Raw genomic sequence first — 9,204 nt, 5'->3', positions numbered from 1 at the left:
AAATTTTAATCTGCCTCAACTTTTCATATTGTATTCAGAATAAAGCGAGGTATATAACATCATCCCACTTAGGGCAGTGTACATTGTTGATCTGGACCTATTCTTGGTTAATAGTGTATACGGACTTTCTCCTTTTATCTTGTAAAATCTTCAAAAAAAGTTTTTTTTATTCAATATATATCAACTTGTAGAAATATCCCACAAGTATTGTTTCATCTGGATATAAGGCCTTGTATCAAAGAACAATTTCAGAGTACATTTTTAGTATCTTACATTTTTCAAAGAGGGAATAGAATTTCAAACTAATATATTCTTAAAAGACTTACAGTTAATGCCTAATATATTACTATATATCACAATGAAACAGTAAGCCTTTTAAAAATTTTTGCATGGTTTTTTTTCTTTAGTAAACATTATTTTATAAGTTTTCAAAGGCACTAATATTTGCAAGAAACTCAACATGAAAGGATGTAGTCACCAAAGTAGCAAGTTCCCACAAGGTGCAAAGTCTGAGATTGGTGTTAATCGCCCACATTCCGGTAATCTTCAAGTCATGACACTAATGTCAATATTTTAAAAGACTATAAAAAGAGCTATGCAATATTCAGGCAGACAAGGAAATATTTTCTCTCTAAACTGTAAAACTGTGAGAAAGATTGTAAATACACACAAACACAAACAACATACACACACACATACACAAAACAAAATATGTTTAATGCAATTTACTTCCAACAGGTATTACTTTGCTGGTAGGGAACATTGGCAACTATTGTTAAGTTCATTTAAGTTTCAGAGTGGTGGAGAATTAAAGATAGGTAGTAGGCGTCTTTTTTTTTTTTTTTTTTTTAACTAGAAAGCAGGTAGAAAAGAGTGTTGTGAGAAGAAAAAAGACTTGAGTATGAAGAAAATCAACTGGAGAAATGGTAAAGTCTTTACTATTCACCTTTCGGTCAACAAATATTTTTTGAGTGCCTATAGTATACCAAATATTATTTGGGATGCTGGAATAAGGTGGTGAACGAGGCACAATCTTGTTTTTAAGTCACTTGTAGAAAGAACAGTGATGACCCATGTGAATTAATACTGACTAAACACAAGACCAAAGAGAGATAAACACTGTGTAATATAACTTAGAGGACAATGGTGCAGAGAGCAGCCATAACAAATGAGATGCGAGAGAGAAATAGGGTTCAATAAAACATAAACATAGAGGGGTGAGCAAATATCAGGAGGTAGATCAAGGAATTCAAAAGATTCTTACAAGAGAACAAGGTAATTGCCCTAAACTTAGAACTTAAAAAGTCAAAGTATATCAATTAACATATGCTTAAGATTACAGTACGTTTACCAGAACATATTTAAAGGTAATAATTTAAGTTTGAAATGTTTTTATATACAACAAACCACTGATTTTTTATATTTAAACAATTTGAAATTTTCAGGAACAGACAAGTATAACTCTATTTCTTTCAATAAGCTCTGTAAATTACATGTTTGCTGATGTTTAAAATCCATGCTATGATATATTTCTCATGATTTCATGTGACGTTAGGTTCTTACACAAGTCAAATTTTATAGTTTTAGAAACATAAGAATAAAACTCAATAGCATCAACTTTAAAAATACTACTACACATAACTAATATTTAGTGCTTACAATATGCCAAGATCTAAGTGAAATATTTTCTAAATTTTTAGCTTATTCAGTTCTCATCACATTCTTATGTAGTAATTATCATAATTATCCTTATTACAAATAAAATAGGCTTAATGAAATTAGGTAATCTGTATAAAGTTTATATTCCAGGAGTGTGAGAAACTATGCCAAAACAGTGTGTTGGTCATACCATCTCTATAATAGATTTTTATTATCATTCCTGGTGACTGAATTGGCAGAAGGGGAAAAATTATCTAGGAGAAATTCACTCTGAGATAGAAAATCTGCATTAGTCCAGCAAATGTGACCTTAATAATTTTACATATGCCTATTTTGTTAACATAAACATAATTCGAATTATTGTTTGTATAATAGTTCTGCACTCACAGAATGAATGAATGAACTTTTGCAGAAATGGAGGGGATGGCCTAATCTAGAATAATCATAGCATATATAAAATCAACATTGCAGGGCCTTTGAGATACTGCAAAAAAGATAAGGAATATTATAGCCCATAGACTACTGATATTGTAGCCAAAAATACCAAGATACCACAGTGAAACAATTGTACATGATATTCTAGATGTACTAAAATGTTGTTAAGAAGAAAACATCTGAAAAAGTCATTTTACATACGAGCTGCAATTTAAATTCCATAAAAGGTGACATGCTGAATCCGCATATTGATTTGTAATTAAATTACTTCTTTCATTGTCAAGTTTTGCTAACAGTTCTAGGGTAAGTGGCAGGATTTATTTTTTTTTAAATTAATTTAAAGATTGTTCATTGTTTTCCTCTACATTTAGGTGATATGATATAATGTCATTTTTGTATAAAATGAATTGCATTTAGTTGGTATTGTCACTCAAAGTTGAAATTCTCTGCTGCAAAAAAGTAGTATTTAATATTATATTTATAGTATTTATTTTTATGTTTAGAAACAGTTAAAAATCTCAAAACAATTTAAAAAGATAAAGATAAAATATTTAATAAACTATAAAACCACTATCTGAAGAAAACCTCTTTTAGTTACTAGTATCCTTTTTTTCTCTCTCTTTCTTAAAAATGTTCTTTATATTCACTTGAAATGTTAGTCCAAAATCAGGAGATATTCATTAATGATCATAAGAATTGGTTTAATGGAAAAGGATATGCTATAATTTTGCTTGAGTTTCTCCAGGAACCTTCAATATTTATGGCCTATATTTTTGATTAATTATTTAAAAGTCATATCGGTGTGAATGGCACATTTATTGAATGACCTTTTTTTAAGGTTCACATTTTTTTCTCACAAATATCTTAGCCATAGACATTTTTTCAGTGTTTCTCAGTGAACAACAAAATGTATGTGAAAATGTGTGACACTGTCAGAGTCATTTAACAGAAAGGCTTCTTAAGATATTTGCAAAGTAGCAAGTTACCACAATATATAAAAACTGAGATTGGTGTTAATTGCTCACCTTCCAGTAATCCTCAAGGCATGACACTAATGTTAATATTTTAAAAGACTATAAAAAGAGCTATGCAATATTCAGGCAGAAAGGACAATGTTTTCTCCATAAACTGAAAAACTGTGAGAATGATTTTAAATATATAAATTATACGCAAATGAAATATTTTTAACGCAAGTTACTTCCAACAAGTATTACTTAGCTAGTAGGAATCTGAATTTTGCAGAAAAATTATTTTGCAAAACAGATTATAAAATTATCATTTCACATTAAATATTAAAACCTATTTCAAATTGTATTTAAATTATATAAACATTCAATTGACACTTAAACATCCCTACAGAAGTCTAAATTTTGGGATCTGTTTTGTTTTTTGAAATTTTTTTGAAGTGTGCTATTATCTTCACATACTTTCATGCATCTATATCTTCTCATTCTTTGTCTTTATTCCCAAAGAGATCCTGTAATAAGTTTTGCACTAGTGAGTAAAAAACACATGAACAACCTACTGTTATTGTTAATGGAGAAAAACAACTACCCCTGAACTTGTATTTCCAGAGCCACACACTGTTCAAAGAATTCCTTTTGTGACTTTTATTTTCCTGATCTTTTAAAATATCTCATCCTTGCATTCTTTTTCAATTGTGTGAAAAAAGCCCGTCTCTCTCAATGTTCAAGGTATGAGGCTCTTTTATTTCTTTATGTCTTACAGTTTCTGTTACGCTTTTTTAAAGAAACATTTTTTTCTTTTTTTATTCCATCAAATGAAGTGTTTTCTGGAAAAGAACTTTTACCAAACTTGTTTTTCAGTTTAGTAGAGGTGCCGCCTTGATCATAAGTAATTGCCAACAACATCCTTTGAAATTAAATGGCTTTTATTATTTTATTTTATTTGCAAATTAAATGGCTTTCATTTTTTTTTCATTCACTCTTTAGTCAAGTCACACCTGAGCACCTAGAAAGGCATCACCAGTTACTCACTGAAATGTTTGCATTTTTTAACTTGAAGAGCTCACTCTACATATTTCATTCTTCCTCATAGAAACAAAAGAATGTACTTATAAGTAACTACAGCTTTTATTCAATGAACATAGGGAAGTCTAACTGTATCTATAGAGCTAATAATCAGAGGGACGTATATGGGAAGTAATTATGAACACATAATACCACTTTCATTTGCTTTTATTTAACTTATTTTTTTGACTGTTTTTCAAAACAGATGCTTCAACTTTTGCTAGATCACCAGATGACATTATTTCCAAAGTCCCTGGCTTCTATTCCAATGAGAATGGAGTTAGACCTTTAATAGCCAAATTGGCTTCTTTAAAACTAACTATAAAGACAAAAAAAATATCCCAATAACTAAAAGATGTAACAAGCTATAGAAATGATTCATAGACACAGACAACAGTTTAATGATTACCAGAAGGAAAAGGGAAAGAAGAGGGAGTCAGAAAAGGAGAATGAGAATCAAATGTATGGTGGCTAAAAGAGATTTGGCTTTAGGTAATGAACACACAATGCAATATACAGATGATGTATTATTGAACTGTACACCTAAAATGTATATAATTTTATTAACATATGTCACCCCAATAAATTCTATTAAGTTTTTTTAATTAAAAGATATTACAGTGACAAGTAAACTTATTGCAGTGGAGTGTGATGGAGAGAAATTTCTAAGTGTTGGGAAGTGAGAAAAGGGAACGGGCATTTGCGGGAGATGTGGAATTCTTTTTTCTATTTCTTGATCCAATTTATGAGCCCTTGATTCAGAGTCTGGAAATCTGAGCTCTATTTCAGGTTCATTCATTTACTAATATCTTTTTATATTTGATAACTTACTAAAAGTATTTCAGCCCTATTTTTTCATCTGAATAATAAAGAAAATAACCATGTCTATCTAATACAATCTTCAAAAGGATTAAACTTGATTGCAGATGTGAAAGTAATTAGATAATGATTTGTTCTGCACAAATTCAGCCTATAATTACTATAGAATTTTATGCAGTGAATAGTCCCTACACTCACCGTCCAGAGAAGATATCTGTAAAATTAGTCGAAACATTAAAATTGATTAAGAGGTCATTTAGCATGTAGTCACATTTACTTCCTTAACACTGTTTAATTCTTATGTACCACATATCACTCTTTAAAATAATAAAATTTTCCTGTCTACCCTCTCAGAATTCATTGAAAAAGAGATTATTTATTCTTTGGTTTTGTATTTCAGTGATTATTAAATTTCCTGGCATTGAATGGTTTCTGCATGCCTGTTTATTATATGCATGAAACATAAATAGCTTTTCTCTAAATAAGCACATTTCTCATGTGTCAAAATCTGAAATAATTGAAACACTAGAAGATATAAATTAGATTATATCTCAGTCAAACCTTTTAGTAGTAAAATTTATGCAAGTATGCTAAGCAACATGGGTTCATAAAATAATTCTACTATAACCTAAATCTCAACATTTCTTAATAGAAACATAATTTTCCAATAAAAAGTGTTACCAAATCAATTATCCAGTAAAAGCTTTATAATTTTTTTCTGTGGCAGAACACACTGCAAACATGAAAAAGTGAAAAGAAACTGCTAATGTGATGCACTTAAATTTTATTAGCATCAAAGAAAATATCAACATACATAGCATCAAAACATATTAGAACTAAAACTATTTTGTACAGAAATATAAGTGTGAAATGTGTAGTATAAATAATTATACATAGAAATATCAAATTTAATACAAATAAGGTTCCTTGAAAACCCTCTAGGTAACAGAAATTCAATTAATAAGACACATTTAGGTTATTGCATGAACAATGTGCAATGGTAGTCTATAATAAGAAAGTGGGCAAGTGAAGTAGGTAAAAATGGGTATTTATTAGAAGCTGAATAATGGAAAATAAAGAGTAATAGCCTTAATAATTGTTGGGACTCTTATTATGGTGACTGAGAAGCTGTATATACCTCGGATAAAGAAAAACAGAGAGACAAAAAGAAACACAGAATAAAGAACATGTAGACATTTCAATGAGTCAGTTTTTGATCTTGTTTTACTTAAAAGTGTGGAGAAGTAAACATCCTTCTGCAATGCAATTAGGCAATTTTAAATTTGTACTTGTTCAGAAATACTATTTGTGGATTGTAATGTCATTAGCATAGTGGTGATAGTTTCTTGAGCATATAGACTAGCAAGAATGGATGATAAATTAGAACAGAATTTGGAAATCACAAATAGGAATGTGACCCCCAAAAAAGCACAGATAAAATCCACATAGAAAATACACTGAAAATCATAGGAGAAATCATAAAATGTGTGTAGAATAATAAAAGCAAAGGTAGAAGAAGTTTTAAGATTAATCGGGGAGCAAAACTTGCCAATTTTAAATCAGATGTAGAGATATTAGAGGATTTCGAATATGGGAATAAGTAAGAAAAAGAGTAGTGGATAATCACTGAAATGGGAAGTGCAGAAGCAGAGGTGCTGATGAGACGTTTTTGTAAGTTTGGTGGGAAGGTTGAGGCGATTATTTGAGCTTAAACCAGAGTGGAAAAAGCATTTCGGTATGCAAAGGACTAAGTATGATTGCATCCAGAAGAAACAGACAAGTCGAAAATGCAAAATTGAAGACACACATGAAATACTGCCATTTGCGACAACATGGATGGACGTCGAAATAATCATGCTAAGCAAAATAAGCCAGACAGAAAAAGTTGAAAACCACATGATATCACTTATATGTGGGATATAAACCTAAAAGCAACAAATGAATAGGACAAACAAACAAAGACTCACGGACATGGGCAATAGATTGGTAGTTACCAGAGGGTGGTGGGGAGGGGGATAGAGGAAAGTAATAGAGTAAAAGGGATCAAATATTTGGTGACAGAAAGAAATCTAACCATGGGAGGTGAACACACAATGCAGTATATATATGCCTTACTGTTAAATTTTACACCTGAAACTTATTGGATTTTGCTAATCAAGTCACCATAAAAAAATTAATGAATTTTAAAAGATTGGAGGCACGCAAAAAAGATAGGCAGGATAATATAGGATCAGAATCTGTTATAATACACCAAAATTAACTCAAAATGGATCAAAGACTAAATATAAGACATGAAACAATAAATTGCATAGAAGAAAACATAAGTACTAAACTCGTGCACCTTAGGTTAGAGAAGATTTATAAATTTGACCTCAAAGGCAAGGGAAGCAAAAGTAGAAATAAATAAATGGGACTATATCAAATTAAAAAGCTTCTACGCAGCAAAAGAAACCATTAACAAAACAAAGAGCCAATCAACAGAATGGAAGAAGATATTTGCAAACAACTCCCCTCGTAAGGGACTAATATCTAAAATATACAAAGAACTCATATAAATCAATAACTAAAAAACAAACAATGAAATTAAAAAGTGGGCAGAGGACCTGGACAGAGACTTCTTCCAAGACATACGCATGGCCGGCAGAAATATAAAAGGATGGTCAGCTTCACTAGCTGTTAGGGAAATGCAAATCAAAACTACAATGAGATACCTTTTCACACCTGTTAGGATGGCTATTATCAACAGGAGAAGGAATAACAAGTGTTGGAGAGGTTGTAGTGGAAAAAGGAACCTCATACATTGCTGGTGGGACTATGAATTGGACAGCCACTATAGAAAACAGTATGGAGGTTCCTCAAAAAATTATGACCCAGCAAACCCCCTTCTGGATATTTATTGTCCCAAATTGAAAACATTTATTCGTAAAGACATATGCATCCCAATGTTCAAAACATTATTCATGGTGGCTGAGACATGGAAACAACCAAAGTGTCCTTTGATAGATGATTAGATAAAGAAGATGTGGTACATATATACAATGGAATACTACTCAGCCATAGGAAAAGATCGAATATTGCCATTTGCAACAATATGGATAGATCTTAAGATTATCATGCTAAGTGAAATAAGACATTTGAAGTTGAGAACCCTATGATTTCACTCATATGTAGGACATAAAACTGAAAGCAACAAACGAACAAGACAAACAAATAGAGACTCATGGATGTAGATGACACTTTAGTGCTTACCAGAGGGAAGGGGTTGGGCAAGGAGGTAGATAAGGGTAAAAGGGGTCAAATATAGTAATGGAGAGAAATTTGACTTTGGGTGATAAACACACAATGCAATATGCAGATGACATATTATTGAATTGTACACTTGAAACCTATATAATTTTGACTAATATCATTCCAATAAATTTCATGAAAAAAAGAAATTAAAGTAGTGAGTACTAATTATAATAATTTGGTATTGGAAAAAGAACTAAACACAAAGTACCTAGTCTAGCAACAAATACCCCTAGAGTTGTGTTTTGTATCAAATTGTTTTTTCCTTTAACCTCAGGCAAATCTTTCATGTCTTAAAATCTATTTCCTCATATGCAAAATATAGGCAATAAACATACATGACCCCCCTACATAGCAGCACTGTGTGAAATTATAAGGAATAAACGTGCTCTATCAGTTACGGAAATGGTTGAGGTTATTCTTTTCCTAAAACAGGACTTTAGAAACCTAAAATGAGGGAGCAGCAACATGTTCCATGACTCATTATGTAATGATTGAATGTGCCTGAGTGAGTTAATAGGTTACATTTGCATAAACTACTTATTTGTTTTTCATTATTACTTGCACAACTTACTGATAGTGAGCATACTATGCAATATCCCATTAAAATAATTCTCAGTTGAGATATTTAATTTAAATTACATCTATAGATGCACTCTTGCCAACTCTAAAACAAATTTCCCATGAATGTACCTAAAGTTATGAAATAAAGGGATCTCTTAATTGGTCTTATACATTCATATAATCTGAACAGTACGTTAGAAGCAATAAAAGTTGCAATAGCCCTTAGGACTTACACATGACAAGCAGCCTGTGGTAAGCAATAAAGATTTAAGGATAACAATAGGAATCAGTTTTCTAAGTATACTGTTCACAGTGAGAGAGCGATAGCATAAAACATATTTTTATTTGTACATGCAAAAAGAGCCCCTGATAATAAAAATGTCACCATATGATTTTGCAAGAAATACTT

This window comes from Rousettus aegyptiacus, unplaced genomic scaffold (genome assembly GCF_014176215.1).
Source record: "Rousettus aegyptiacus isolate mRouAeg1 unplaced genomic scaffold, mRouAeg1.p scaffold_m13_p_8, whole genome shotgun sequence".
Taxonomy (NCBI): Eukaryota; Metazoa; Chordata; class Mammalia; order Chiroptera; family Pteropodidae; genus Rousettus; species Rousettus aegyptiacus.
Note: the sequence above shows the minus strand (reverse complement) of the source record.